This window comes from Triturus cristatus, chromosome 3_1, assembly GCF_964204655.1.
Source record: "Triturus cristatus chromosome 3_1, aTriCri1.1, whole genome shotgun sequence".
In the NCBI taxonomy this organism is placed as follows: domain Eukaryota; kingdom Metazoa; phylum Chordata; class Amphibia; order Caudata; family Salamandridae; genus Triturus; species Triturus cristatus.
In genome coordinates, this window is record NC_140583.1 from 908,425,804 (window position 1) to 908,441,649 (window position 15,846).

The following is a 15,846-nucleotide window of genomic DNA, read 5'->3' on the forward strand; positions in this document are numbered from 1 at the left end:
TACATGGCTATGCTGGACGTCTCCTCCCTATACACAAGTATACCACAGGACGAAGCCATTGAGGTGCTGGGGAGGGTACTTGCAAAACGCCCACAACCGTGCTAGATTCCAACAGATTTCCTCTTGCAACTAGTACATACTGCAATGACAAAGAATTACTTTATGTTCCAGGACACATTCTACTATCAGTGTAAGGGTGTGGCTATGGGGGCTGGGTTCGCCCCAAGTCTAGCTAACCTATACATGGACCACCATGAGGATCTGAACATCTACAGTCACTCGAATCCCTTCCAGGATAACATAGCATTATGGAAGTAGTACATAGATGACGTGCTGATGATTTGGACAGGCACCGAGGATCTCCTGACCCAATTCAAGACATGGCTGAATGGACGCTCACCTGACATACAATTCACCATGTCCTACAGTAATGACACTATAAGCTTCCTGGACCTCACATTGGAAATTGAGGAAGAGAAAATCGTGACGAACCTATATAAAAAAGCATCTGATCGCAATACCCTCTTGAAGTATGACTCATACCACCCCAGAAATCTGAGAGACAATTTGCCTTATGGCCAATTTTTTAGATGAAAACGTAACTGCTCCAGACGATGTGTCTACTTCAAGGAAACAGATATCTGATCTCCAAATTAAGGGACAGGGGATACCCCAAAGGGTTGCTACACAGATCTCGGAAGAGAGCATGGTATCGTCCATGAGAAACCTTACTGGAAATTCAACCCAAGAATGACAAAATGGAAAAACTGGTATGTGTCACGACATTTGGCACAAGGAGCCATGAAATCAAAAAGATTATCAAAAAATATTGGAACCTTATGGGGACAGAAATCAACATAAGTCAAGAGCCTTTGTTCGCTTTCAAACGAGCCAAAAACATTAAAGATTTTGTAGTTAGTTCATTTCTAAAAACACATAATATGCCGGACATCAGACAACAACTGAATCTACCACCTGTTGTAGGACACCATAAATACAGTCATTGCAAAGCCTGTCAAATTGCCCGAGTGGGGACTATATTTGCCCACCATAACCGAACCTACCATCTCACACAATTTAGATGTTGCAGTCACGCTAGTCTACGCAGTTGCACAGGCCCCAACACAAAAGTCATTCCTGGACCGTGTATTAATGCATTGAGAACATTGGACAGTATTATATTACGATTGTTGCTCCTCTGTAATTGTATATATATATGTATAGCACATTTTCCACACATCACCACGAAGTCACTTTTTGCACTTTAATCACTTTATCATCTTACTTTGTATTGTTTTATTGACAGCCATGTTCAGTAATTCATGTACAATACAAAACACTTTGTTGGACTAAAAAATAATTGTCCTTGTGGTGTGTAATAGTAGTACAGTTTGGTTCTCCTGTAGGGACATTGAACCCTGCATAACAATCAGTTACTTAACAAAAATCAAATGTTGTGGATTCAGTGATTTTACTTGTACAAAGCAATTGACACCTTTCCGACAGAACCACTTTGTTATATATCAATGAGCACTAAATAAAGCAGACTGACTCCATCTGGTGCCCTCTGGTGAAAGGAGTGTTTAACTGCCAGGCATAAGGATGCTGTCTATCTTAACCCTAAAAGACAACTTGTTTGTCTTTGAATGTGCAGGACTAAAGGCCTTGGGGCAGATTTATGACATCTGGCGCATCTCTGCTAATCAGCAGAGATGCGCCAGAAGAGTTGCGACGCATCTGCCCACCCGTGCGCCACCATTGATGCGCCGCATTTACAATGCGGCACACCGTGGCACTCGGATGGGCAGATGCGTGACGCATCTCCTGTCGGAAAGGCGGCGCATTGCTGGAGTTGCGTCGCAAGCGCGACGCAGCTCCAGCAAGGCTCGGGGGTGCCCTATCATTACAATGCTGCGTCAATCCTTACGCCTGCTTCAAGCAGGCGCAGGGTTTTGACGCAGCATGGGCTCAAAAGTGACTGAGTGAAATCTTGTAGATTTCACTCAGCCACTTTTAGGAGGCGTTCTTACGATGGAACGCACCCCCCTGCACAGGTACGCCTACTGCTGGCGCAGGGCTTTACAACGTGACGCATCTCCCAGATGCGTCACATTGTAAATCCCCGCAGCATGGCGCAGGATTTGCGCCGCCGCTGCATCACAAAAGTGACGCAACGGCGCCGTAAATGAGGCGCAAGGGGCTCATAAATCTGCCCCTATATTTACAGTTTGGGAAAGACAATACTCCATCACAATGTGGTGAATGCATCGTCCACTGCATTAAAAGTACATTATAGCCTATGGCACTTGCAACATAGCGGGCAGGATATCCCCCATGTCTTAATAGACTATCCAAAACCCTAAATAAGGCCCTAAATTCCAATTTAGATTACCTTGAGTGGATTAGCTTTGTAACTGAAGCACTTCAGGTTTACTGTTGCTTTCAGAAAATCTGCCTAGCCACCTGTCCACCATATAGGGTTTTGTTGATTGAGCTATGTTATGTAACCATAGAAGTAAAGTATATGTTAATATTATGGAGAAAAAATATAACCTCTTGAACAAATGAACAAAAGGTCAAGGTATCACTTGGGATTTATAAGATTAGGCTCAACAATTCCAGAAATAATGTTTTAATTCTATTTATTTATGCATTTATTTTAAGCTTGTGACCAGTCACCTACTCATTGATTTAAGGGATGCTAGATCTAAAGATAACAGCCGGAGAGCCCTTACCTAGTAGGCAGATGACAACTTGGGCATCATGGAAATACATACAGAACTTAAACCTAAAGGAGTGGATGAGACTGTCTGGAGACGTAACAAAAAATGTATGAATAAGTCATGTACAAGACTGAGCCTAGCTAAACACTTTAGTGTTACAGTTTCTATTCATACACATTAAAATATTACATAGAAGTCAATTAATCAATAAATCAAACAATCAATTGGTGGTTGTAGAGTGCGGCTATTCACCTGTGAGGGTATCCAGGTGGTGCTGCCATCAATCAAGGAGCCAGGTCTTGGGTCCCTTTCTGAATTCTGGGAGGTAGGAGGCTGTTCGGAGGTGGAGGGGGAGATCGTTCCAGGACTTGGTGGTGATGTAGGAGAAGGAGCATCCTCTGCTGTAGCTTTAGCGGATGTGGGGATATGTGAGTGAGGGCAAGGGAGGCAGAGCACAGGTGTCTGAAAGGTTGGCGGTGGTTCAGGCGGGGTTGATGAATGCTGGTCCTTGGTCATGGGGGGCCTTGTAGGCGTGTGTCGGCATCTTGTGCTGGCATCTTTTCTGGATGGTTAGCCAGTGGAGATTCCTGAGGTGGGAGGTGATGTGGGTCTGTTTGGGTCTGTTTGGGGAGGTTGAGGATGAGTCTGGTCGCTGAGTTCTGTACCATCTGAAGTTGAGTGGTGAGTCCTGCTTAGAGCACGTTGCTGTAGTCAAGTCGGCTGGAGACAAGGGTCCGGATGACTGGTCTAGATGGGGAGCCATCTGAAGAACTTTTAGAGCATGTGCAGGGTATAGAAGCAGGTGGAGTGGATTTCATGGTGAGTTTGTTGTCCAGAATTATGGCAAGTTTGCAAGCGTAGTCTGTCGGTGTGTGTGTGGGTCTGAGTTTGACAGGCCACCAGGTGCTATCCCATGGTGGAGATATTGTAAAGATCAGTACTTCAATCTTGTCCCTCTTGAGCTTTAGCCAGTTGGTCTTCATCCAGTTGGCAAAGGTAGTCATCCAGTTGTGGAAGCTGATCCTGGTGGTAGCGGGGTCCTCTGAGAGCAAGAGGATGTGCTATGTGTCATCTGTGTAGGAAAAAATGTTAAGGTCGTGGGTTCTGACAATGTCGGCCAGAGGCATCATATAGGTTTTGAACAGGGTGGGGCTGAGGAATGAACCTTGAAGGATGTCATAGATGATGCTTTTGGGTTCCGCATGATGGGAGGTAGGAAGATTCTCTGGGTTCATCCAGTGGGAAAGGATGTGATTCATTTGAGGGTGTCATCCCGTATTCATAAGTGGCATAGACTCTTTATGAGATTGTGGTGAGATACGGTGTCGAACACTGCTGAGAGAATGAAGAGGATCAGGGTTCCTGTGTTTCTTTGGTTGTGGAAGGTTTGATGTCATCGATGGCAGTGATCAGGGCGGTCTCAGTGCTGTGGTGGTGCAGAAGCCGGTTGGGGAGGTGTCAAATAGGTTGTTGTTTTCCAGGTGTTCCGTGAGTTGTCAGTTGATGGCCTTCTTGAGGACTTTGGCAGGGAAAGAGAGCAGAGTATTGATCAGTAGTTTTTGTGTTTCTTTGGAATTGGCAATGGGTTTCTTGAGGAGGGGGTCTGATTTCTGCATGTTTCTATTGATCGCGAATAGTGGCTGAGGTGATGTATTTGTTGATAATGGAAGTAAGTTTGTCACTGATTCCTTTGCTCCTGAGGTTGAAGAAGTGGGTGCTCAAAGGTGGGTGGAGTTCATGATGGCCGTGGTGCTCAGTGAGGTGAGCAGAGGGTTTTAGGAGGCGTCAGTCATCGTGGAGAGGCTGTTGAGGTTGGTGGGTTTGGGATCGAAGTTGCTGTTGATAGTGGATATCTTATCGTAGAAGTAGTCTGCCTGAATATTGCAGAGTTCTTGTAATGGGAGGATTGTGCTCTTGGTGGCTGATGGTCAGGAGAACTCTCTGATGATGATGAAGAGTTCTTTATTGTGATTGGAGGTGGCTTCAATGCGGTCTGCAGGGTGCATTATTTCGTGTCTTTCAGCCATTGATAGTACTTGTTGACGGCTGATTTGAAGGTAGCTCGGTCTGTGGGATCTTTGGTGGTGCAACATTGTCTCTCTAGACGTTTGGAGTGCTTGATGAGGGCGACTCTGTTGACACATTTGGTGATCCAGGTGGAGAAGTTCTCAATGGCCTGTGCGATGGTGGTTGCGGGTTCTGGATGTTACAGCTGTGGTGTGAGGACATGGGGTCCTGATGGTGGTGCATGGTGCTCCTGTGAAAGTAAAGTGGATGATGGTGTGGTCGGTGACATGGCTGTACTTGACCCTGTCGCTGGCCGTGAAGACTGGTTCGAGCGTGTGTCCTGCACTGTGTGTGAGGTCTGTGATCAGTTGGGTGAGGATGATATTGCTAATAGCTTTCCAGGAGGTTGGAGGTGTTAGTGTCTTCGAGGTTGTGGAAGTTGAGATCGCCAAGGAAGATGTCGTGTTTAAAGTTGATGGCGAATCGGGAGTTGAAATATTACAGATTCTAAGCAGCCTGCAATATAATATTTCATCGAAGCTAAAATAAGGTCTGTGCCCTCTGTATGAGCTAATCTTCTGGAAGAAAGAACTGGTTGACTTTGGTAAATACTGTAGACAGATCTAGAATAGCTAGGGCTCCATCAATTCCCCATCCACCTCCTCCCTTACATCATCTAAAGTGGCAGTAAACACTGATTGGGTGCTATGATTACCTCAAAAGCTCACAGAAGTTATGAAAATGATGAGCCACAGGCAGGGAAGAGGGTTATAGGGTGAAAACTGTAAAATTATAAACAGTTTCAAACTTACTTTCTACAACTCTGTAAATGACAGACAAATGATTCTAAAACTGGTAAACCCTACGGACATAGGAACATCAAAACGTAATACCTGCCTCATAGCAGTATATCAATGAATGATGTGGAGTGACCTCAAGCTGAATGCTCCAAAAAATGTAATACTGACCTGTGCTGACTGGAAAAGCTATGACCCTCTATCCTTATGGTCAGATGAACTGTACACCTGACAAAAAATAGCCACAAACATGAAAAATTGCAGAATTTGCTTTGACTTAACACTTTCCGTGAATACTCAATTGTACAGGTTGTCCCAATCAACCTTCTACACAATGAAAACACTTAGACACACCTTGAATACCCTCAAACAATTGAAGCAACATGACTAATCCTCTCAAAACTTGACTGTGCGAACAGACTACACTGCACACCACTCTCAAATATCAAAAGAACACAAAGAATCCAAATTTATATGTAAATATTGAACTCACATTTCACAGGTGTGCATGCTCTATACTGACTCCTACTAGCAAGATCCTCTTTCAATCTAAGGGCAAAGGACCAAAACCTGGGTCCAGACAGAAGAAAACAATTGCAGAACATTCCAAATCCAGAAACCCATGTTCAAGATTGTCATCATGCTTAACTGTTGATGGCACCTAATTAGATTTTCAAGCAGCAAATGTTTGCACTCTCTACTTGTTAAGATCAGAGCCACTGAGAATCACATAGAATTCACAGAGATGGCTAAGTCCTGGTAGTCCCATTGTGATTCAACAAACAGATCAACACTTTCTCAATTTCGGGCTACAGACAAATGCCCTCCAAGACACTATAAGATCAAGGAAGTGGTAAATCATGTGATTACCTTAAGAAACAACCCTTAATATCAGGAAGGACCACATTCCCCTAGAAACTCACCACTCATGCAACTTTCTCACGCAAACACATACCTGCATGATCAATGCAAAGCCTAATGATTGTCCAATCTTCAACGATCAAAAGGCAAACCTAAACAACCCATTAGCAAACATATCACATAACTCATTATGCAATACTAAAAAACAAGTACAAAGTCAAACAATTCCAATAATGTCCAATATCTATTTAAAAAGGTACAGACTGTATCCACACTATGAGCCAAACAGAACAACCTAAGGCAAAACAAATTATATCACCTACCCATACTTAATCAAATTTGAGTCTATCTTTCTACTCTTTCTGCTTACTCAGATTCCACCCTACCCCAACATTCCAGAAAATCCTGCAAGAACATGATCTGATTCATAGCTAGAGAGATTATCCTCTCTCTTGTCTTTCTATTTGAATAATCCTCTCCTTACACTCAATCTTCTGCATGTCTTGGTGCCTCTTAGTTTACCTTCCCTCCTCTTCATGTGCCAGCCTCTGTACTCCCTTCTAAACTTCGGTAAACCTATCATACCCCTCCTTGCAAATCATAAACTCTCCTTCTGTATAATAATTCCTGCAATACCAAAATATTATCAACCAGTGTACACATTTTGTACCAGTAAATCACAATTTCTCATTCTTTTCCAGTCAGACTTCTTGCTTTCTCACAATATCTAATCACCTTCACTCCATTTACTCACCACTCTTTTTTTCCAATTCCATTAACTCAACCGAATAATTATACTGAACTCCTAGCAACTTAATACTTCACCACTTCAAAATGGAAGAAATTCTTCACTTTCCTTAAAGCACAAGACTAACCCAATAACGAACAATATCTAATCATCACTGGATTCATCACTAACTATGTGCTTTGGAGTAGTGTAGTACTCACCATAATCTGCTTTAATACCTCAGCAGGGGTAGCAAGCACTATATAAGTTTGGTTATAATACAATTCAACCTTCTGGAACAATCATGGCTTTAATTTGGGGGGTGTGAAATTTGCATAATTTGCTTATGCATATTTACACAAAATGTTAGTAAAATTTTGCAAATGGTGTAATGGCATGATTTTGGCAATTTTGCATAACAAGCATAATGCCCTATTCTGAAATTACTGAATTACCCCGTTCTGATTTCAATTTCAGCCAGGCATAGTTTTATTAAGAATACTGTTGAATATTCATGGAAATGTGATTAACTGGGGTAGTCTCGATATTTTGCGCCTTGAAATCGCTTCAAGAGGAGCTATTAAAATGGGCTTACATTCTGATCTGTGGGACTTGTTTGTTACCTAGACTCAGAAGAGTAGATGGAAAATATAATAACGCCCACTTTGAACTATAGGAGTGTCACAGAGTGAATGAAGCATGTTAAACCGATCATTGCAAGAACATTTCCAAGATTGTTCTTCTATGGAAATTTTACTTTCTTTCCTGATTTTTTTCTCCTTTCTACTTTCAACTTTTTTCATCTTTTCATTTTTCTTTCTATCCTTCCAACCTACTGTTGAACCTGGCCCTTTTTGCAGGGTTATCTCCAAACATTTTGATTTCTTCCTCCAATTCTTCTGACCTTTTTGTTGGCTTTACAGCTCTGGGCACTTTACCACTCCTAATCCGTGCTTAAGTGCATTTGCTCTCTCCCCCAAAAACTTGGTATGATTGGCTTACACCTGTTTGGCATATTTAATTTACTTATAAGTCATCTGTAAAGTGGTATCCCATATACCCAGGGCCTGTAAATTAAATGCCACTAGTGGGCCTGCAGAGCTGATTGCGCCACCCACAGAAAAAGCCTTTCAAACCTGTCTCAGGCCTACCACTGTGGGGCCTGCATGCGCAGTTTACTGCCCCATTGCCTTGCCTTTTAAAAGTACTTATCAATGCTAAAACTCCCCTTTTACTACATATTGATCACCCCTAAGGAAGGCCAAAGGTAGCCTTATGAGCAGGATGCTGTGTGAGTGAAAGGTAGGACATGTGTCTTGATTGTGTGGCATGTTCTGGTAGTGACAAACAGCCTGTTTACTTTCTCACTGCTTTGAGGCCTACTTCTCTCAAAGGCTAGCATTGAGAATTCCCTTATAGGTACTTTAGTGGTCATTTCTGATCTGCAGGGAGTAGTGTGAGCATGTTTGGTAGCTTCTGAATGGTAGTGAGAAATCCAGCTTACTGGTTTAGTTGGATTTTACATTACTGGTTTGGAAGCGCCACTTTTAAAAAGTGGGCATTTTTCTGTGCTTATGACTCTAGTGTTTTGCATGCTGGCTCCAATCCACTTCTATGGCATAATGGCAGCTACACTCTGTGCATACTTTTCAAACAGCCATCACACAGGAGGGGCTGGTTGCATCTGCAAAAGTATAGTCTTCCTAGGCTGGCAAGGGAGAGGACTTTCACACCTTACATGTCAATAGGCTGTGTCATGCCCTCACACAAAGGGCTGATTTACCCCTTACTGATGTCTGGAGCCAGGGCTGGGTTGAAAGGAGTTGTGTTACACTTGAAAGTTTTTCTTTGAACCTGCCCCTAGAAACAAAAACATTTTGGAGTACAAGTACAGGGGCTCTGACCCCCTGTTTTCTTGAGCACTTTTGGAAGTGGGATGTAACCTCTGTCAAAAGGACTGCTGTGCTGTTTAAAGGACTCATCTGCTCTGCTCTTCTGCTGTTGCCCTGCTGCCTGCTACTGTCTGAGTGTCCTAAAGGACTCACTGGACTGCGTTGGTGTGTTTGTGTACTTCCAACTGCACCCTGACTCTGTTTTGCCAAGAGGATTGTTGAACTGCTGGGAGGTACCGTCCATTTGTTATGACTGCCTTATGCGCTGGCCTCCAGCCTTGCTCTTGTGACCAAGTGCTCTCCAGCGAATGGGTGGTTGGTCCCCCAAGTAGGTGCCTGCACCTACATATGTTCTGTGATTCGACAGAAAGGGTTGAATCCTCGATAGAGGTTCCTGATTCCCATTAGAACTTGCTGAATGGAGGAAACAGCTATATTACCGTATCACCCATAGTAGGCACCCAGGTGTCCATGAGCTCTACGTTTCAGGCATGAATTGTCTTGCTTTAGATAAGGTTCCCAAAATCTACCATAACTCTGTTGGGAGAAGTGCAGTAGCTATGTGGCCTGTGTTTTCATGGTAATATGCATTATGATTCATATCTTTTTACTTGTTAATCTGCTGCATTGCGTGCCCTGACACTATGATGCATACCATTTTAGTTCTTATTTATTCAGGATAAGGAGGGACATTACAGGATCTGCATGGCATGCACAGTGCTTATGATACATGGTGATTCATATGTTTTCTGCTATAACCTTCATGTTTTTATTTCATAAACTGCTGCATTCCTTGCCCTGATGTTAGGAGGTATATTATTTGAATTCTTATATTACCAGAATAATGAGTACTGACTCAGGATGGGCTTCAGATGCATCATATTTATGATTAATGCTTTGATTCCATAACCTGCTGCATTTCATGCCCTGATGTGAGGGTGTAAGTCATATGGCCTTGTATTATCAGGTTAATGAGTATCAACTCTGGAGTTGCTTAGTATGCACTGTCTTTCATGATTATGTAATTTTGGTCTATGTTATATGCACAATATATACTGTATTGTTTTATGGAACCTTGTGTGCAGTCTCGTTTGTGGTGCATTCATTGTATTTCTTAGGGTGTGTTTTGCACAAATGCTTTACACATTGCCTCTGAGGATAAGCCTGACTGCTCTGTGCCAAGCTACCGTAGGTGAGCACAGGTCATCTTTGGTGTGTAACTTACTTGTCATGACTAGAGAGGTCGGTTCTGCCTGGCTTAGGTGCGTACCCTAGCCAACCAGGAACCCCATTTCTAATAACCTGCATACCCCATCTTTCTTTTTCCTTCCCTTTTTTCTTTCCCACTTTGCTATTTGTTTGTCCTTCCTTTTTTGCACTCTTGCTTAATTTGCCCATCACTTACATTTTCTTTGCAATTTTCATCAAGCTTCTGTCTTGTGACCACCTCTGGAGTAGTAGTTAAAAGTTAAGAATAGCCAGAAAATTCAAGTTAATCTGTCCATCTAACACCCCTGCTCAAGTTGATATTGTGGGTGCATCACTTCTCTCCTGCCCAGGCTACATAATAGTGAATAGTGGTCTATGGTGAGTGAACAAGGTGGGCAAAGATCCCTTTCACACAGGAAGGCAGACATGAACTACTATTACCAGAAGAAGTAATGAACTAACACGCCTACCACTAAACTAGCATATTCCTAGCCAACGTTGTGGGCATTTAAATGCCTTATTAAGTAGTGTTCAGCAAAGTGTTCACCCTTATAAAGCATATACAGTGCTATCCCTCTGCTGTGATATGGGTTAGTAGGATGAGACCAAGGAGCAGATTTACTATTGCTTCACACAGGCACCACATTGCACTACTTTTCATTTACTAAATCACACAAAGCGACACCAATTGGCCTCGCATTGTTTAGTAAATGTCAAAAAGGATTTTGTGTCGGGACTACACCACATAAGTGATGCAGCCCCGTCATAGTATATCTGGGCTCAAGTATCAGGAACGCAAGCATCAGGCAATGCATACACCCTTGAAGTAATAAGGGCAGTTAGATTTTGTCATAAAAGTCAGCAGTGGGCCTCAAGGTTGGAGTTCTTCGATATACAAAATGCAAAACCCTTTCATTCACTGAACAGACATGATGTTGTAGTCAAGCAGATTCAATCAAAACACACCTTGCTAGCAGCCGTGGTCGGTAGTAGGAGTAACTGCAGGGCGGTGACGTGGGGAGGGGGAGGGGCAGGGTGGGGGGTAGTAAACTATGGATTACGGAGGTTTACAGGTAAATTAACATATAAATTAATAAAACGAATTTCGTTGCGTGCACTGCATCGCATTTGGGGATGCAGTGCACGCAACGACCGCGGCTGCTTGCTAGTTGGAGCCGTTTTGAGAGAAGCTGATTCTAGAGCAGTTTAATCAAGGAAATTTTCCAGGATAACAATTTTTGGCTTTTATTGTTTGGATCAAAGGCCCATTTTTAGAAGAGTAGAGTTAGTGTACGAATTTAGGATTGGACTACTTTGGGAAGTTAGGAATTCAAGCTTAGCTGTACGGATGTATATAAAAGCTTCTTCTTGCAAAAATGCAATATTTAAAGATCAGTGAAGAGCTGGTCTACAGTTGTGAAAAATAACCCATAACAAATCTTGCCATGCTCTTGTCCTGACCGAACCACTTGAAACATGGCAAGTATCTTTTTACTGTAAAAATCAAAAGAGGAAAGGAAGAGGGACATGGATGTCACTGCATAGTTCTGTTTTTTACAAGAATGCTATTCCCAACTAATAATGGAAGTTGAAAAGGCCATGAGGAATTTATAGAAGGGTAGGGGGTTGCCTCGCCATGTAATAGAAAGAGCAAAAGTTCAAATGATAGTTCTAAATAAAAGTATGGAGGACTATGAAGGCACAAGGGCTGGGAGATAACACGGAGCAGGTCGCTTCGTGTTCTTTCTGGGCAGCATGCTATCAAGCACTTTGGGGCATATTTACAAGAAAGTGCTGACGCGTGTCGTTAAGGCAAGAAGGCTAACGATACGCTTCATCACTTAAAAATGCAGGGCTGCACCTTATTTACTAGGATATGGTACAGCCCTGCATTTTCCCCAGTGCTGGCGCTAAATTAAGCTGCCTAGCGCCAATGCAGGCACGCTTGCACTATGATGCAAGAGTGCTTGTTTTGAGGGAAAGATTGTTTATGTTCAGGAAGGTCCCTATTCCTGCACATAAACAATCTTTAAATGCTGTTTTGTAACTTCTATGTGTGCTGCTTAATGCAGCACACAAAGAAGTTGCAATTCTGCATTTTTGTTTTGAATGATTGTTTATGTGCAGGAAGGTCTCCTTCCTGTTTATGTGCAGGAAGGGGGACCTTCCTGCACATCAACACTCATGGGCGTTTTGCTGTTTATATGTGTGCTGCTTAAGGCAGTACACATAGAAACAGCAATAACGAGGAGAAATAAAGCATTTCTTCTTGTTTTGCCTGTTTAAGAACAGGTTTTCCCTGGTCTTAATTTTGACGGTGCCTACTATTTACGCTGCTCTTGTAAATAAGGGGCAGCCTCTAAATCAATGGTTGTTGTGGTGGAACGCCCACCACACCACCTATTGTCCGCCTATTTCATGCTAAGTGTAGAGTGAAAGGGGGCCTTATGAACAAGGCAGTGTTAAGGCTTAATGCTGCCTTGTAAATAAGACAAGGCTCCAATCGCCATCACAATGTCACTAAACTGACGTTGTGCTGGCCATAGGGGCTTGTAAGTATTCCCCCTTGTGTCTCACCCACACTTGTGCACAGTGCCAATAAGTGAAATCTGGACTTTTAAAAGTTGCATAGTTTCAACTAAGGTTGCCACCTTTGATTATCCTGCCTTTCTTACAAAGCTACCTGACTCCAGCTGTTGATTTTGTTGATTGCTTTTCCAACTGCTGTCGGTCCCATTTTTCAATCATTCAACTGTTTCCTCCCTTGTTCACGTTACCATCTCGATTACTGAGCCTTATGTCATTATCTCCCTTTTTTGTTTAAACACACTGTGCTCTGCTACCCCTCTGACTAGGTTCTTATGTTCTCTTTTTTCATGTTACTTTGTTATATTATGTTATGTTCTATTTTTAAGTGCAAATAAGATGATCCTCTTGGGTGCTAATCATAAACACAAAAATTAAAACCTCAAACCTGAAGTTACCAAGATAAGCTACATATGAATGAAAGGGCTACTTATAAAAAATCAGGCTCTCAGAAGTTTCTTAACCATACTCCAGTTGAATTCCAACCTCAAGCTGTTAGGCAATGAGTTCCAAAGCTTAGATGCAACATTAGGGAAAGACTCATCACCATAAATCAATGATATCACTTTGGGAACTGCAAGGATGAGTTGGTCTGAGGAACCTAATGCACAGGTTGTATAAATGCAGAATAAACATCAACTGTTGCATGGCTAAACACTTATAAGGTCCCAAAGGCGATACCTATTGGCTATGCCAATGCTTGTTATATTTATGTTTGTGTTATTGTTTCATATGGTTGAGGATATTATTACTTAGGTAGGGTGCACTGCATATATGGCTCAGAGATTTGTGGATATAGGAAAAACTCCATTCATCCAAATCACCGAGAACAACTCTTTACGGCGGCTAATGCACTTGGGCTGAGGAACACCGATGGACGCTTTGAGAGCCGATCTAGGTATTGAAAATAGAAAGGGAAATAAAAAAAAAAGATAGAGGAATATATTGCCTTAGAACTGGTCAAGTACTGTAACAGGTTGAATGAGGAGCTTGTCTCATATAGATCCACATTACTGTACATAATGTGCCCATTTGAGATATTACATAGAGAAACACACTTCTGCTGCTAATTCGGTGCTATACTATGTTGTGTGTCTGATGGGTTAATATTAAGGCAAAGCACTGCGTACATGCACTTGATGCTCACAAAATGAACATCACTTAACAATCTTCCTTACCACCTCGCCAAGCATCATTTGAGTCAGAGTATTATAACGGGCTGGATTAGTGTTCAGCTGAAGACAGCTAATATGATATTCTACTATAATATTTCTCGCCAACACAATTATCTATAATTGTTAAACCACTGAACTAAAAATAACTTTTGTATTTTTTGTATTTGTGATCTTAGAGCCAATTGTGACTTTTTAAATGTAAATAGTGTGTTTTGAACGGAGTTGATCAATTGCTAGGGCCTACTATTACTGAGAATAATAAAATTTCAATTTCAAAATGCCCATCCAAACAGATCTCTCCACTTTCCTCTCCCTATACCCATGCCAGCACAGGACCAAAACCATGCACAAAATATCATATTTTACAACCCAGTGCAGTAACCAGCTTAGCAAACTATATCGAATGAAATACCGTAAAGGGACCTGCAGAGCTTCTCAAAGCTATCAGCATACTGAAAACCATTAAACTGTGCATCAGTTTCTCACACTGCATTCCTTTACATGATAAATGCACCTTCGTGCTCATGATGCACGATGGGAGACATTTCCTGCATAGGATCAAAACAAAAACAACATCCTTGCAACCATACACACCACACGGTGTAGTGTGCTACCAATGTAAGCAAGAGCTTCAGATCTCGAAACACTTTATAAATAAAACTATACGAGCCAAATGGGACAAATGCTAGTTTAGCACCATTGCCATCATCTTCTCGCCACCCCACACAAAAAGGAAGTTTGGTTCTGAATTCTCCCCTGCCAAATACCAAGCCGATGGGTTGGATTAACTTAAGCTAAATAAGGGATCAAACCAAGATGTTTAATGCATGAGCAAAGTGGGCTCTGGCCCAGGACTCCAGGCTTTCGAGGGGCCCCCTTATAGAGCTAGAGTCTGACCCTGATAATCTTGAATAATTGTTAAACAGATTGTTTTAAATATCGTTTTCCTTTAATGTATTATGATGTAAATGATGTGTTAGGGTCAATTACTGACATCATGTAGAAAATGTTTCATCCATAAAAAAGTATCTTTTAGATCAAAACAGGACCTCACATATGAGAAATGAGAGGGTGTCACTGAAATTATTTGCAATAATATTATTGAACTTCTGTGTTACAATATTGAAATCACCCGTCCCTGAATATGAAATGCCAACACATTTAGAATTTGGACGATTGTGTCTGTGCACTAGACCTGGCCAAAGAGGATATGAAAAGAGTTAAAACTGGACCATAAAATCAAAGCTGTTCCGAACAGAGGGCCCCCACAATACGTTTGGCCCACGGACCCCAAAATTCTTAAGACTTCCCCTAGGATCAAATTCTAAAACATATGTCCAAGGACACCGTCACTTGAGGAAGCAGAATGACGGGGACTAGGGAAAATACGGACATAGGGTGGGTGCTACAGTGCGCGAAATTAGTTTTAACTAAAGGACAAATACAATTTGCAATAAGGGCAACACAAACTGCACCAACATAAACTAGTTTAAACTACACCATATGACTATTTGCCAGAACACGGATATTTAAGCGGGAGTCGTAGCTTCAACAAAAAGAAGTCGTTAACTACTCAACCAAGTACATCCCAATGGGCTATTTCCACTACCGATCTTTAAATAATGATCAAACAGGCTGCATGCCAGCGTTATGGTGGGTGCAGAGGCGCTCACCTGCGTGGTTCAAAGGGCAGCACAACTCGGTAGGTGAGAGTCGAACTACACTCACCACACTTGTAGCGCCTCGATGGGCGAGGTCACTGGCCTGAAGTAAGTGAAAGACCATGAATCGCACCCAGTGAACTAGAGAGGGGACACAGGTGATAGGCTATAGATGCAGATAGTGGCCGCGTGGCTTTCAGCGGTGGGT

General features: G+C 42.3%; 1 protein-coding gene and 1 long non-coding RNA gene across 8 annotated transcripts in view; one reads left to right on the plus strand and one right to left on the minus strand.

Moving 5' to 3' along the window:
• LOC146861258 (uncharacterized) overlaps positions 1 to 15,762 on the minus strand; it is a 152,194-nt gene extending 136,432 nt beyond the window's left edge. Inside the window, exon 1 of the long non-coding RNA XR_014978932.1 lies at positions 15,651 to 15,762. This is a non-coding gene — a long non-coding RNA (uncharacterized LOC146861258). The remainder of the gene's footprint in view (positions 1 to 15,650) is intronic.
• Positions 1 to 15,846, plus strand: part of SLC4A10 (solute carrier family 4 member 10) — a 951,410-nt gene that overhangs the window by 589,655 nt on the left and 345,909 nt on the right. The gene's annotated exons all lie outside the window — the stretch shown is intronic.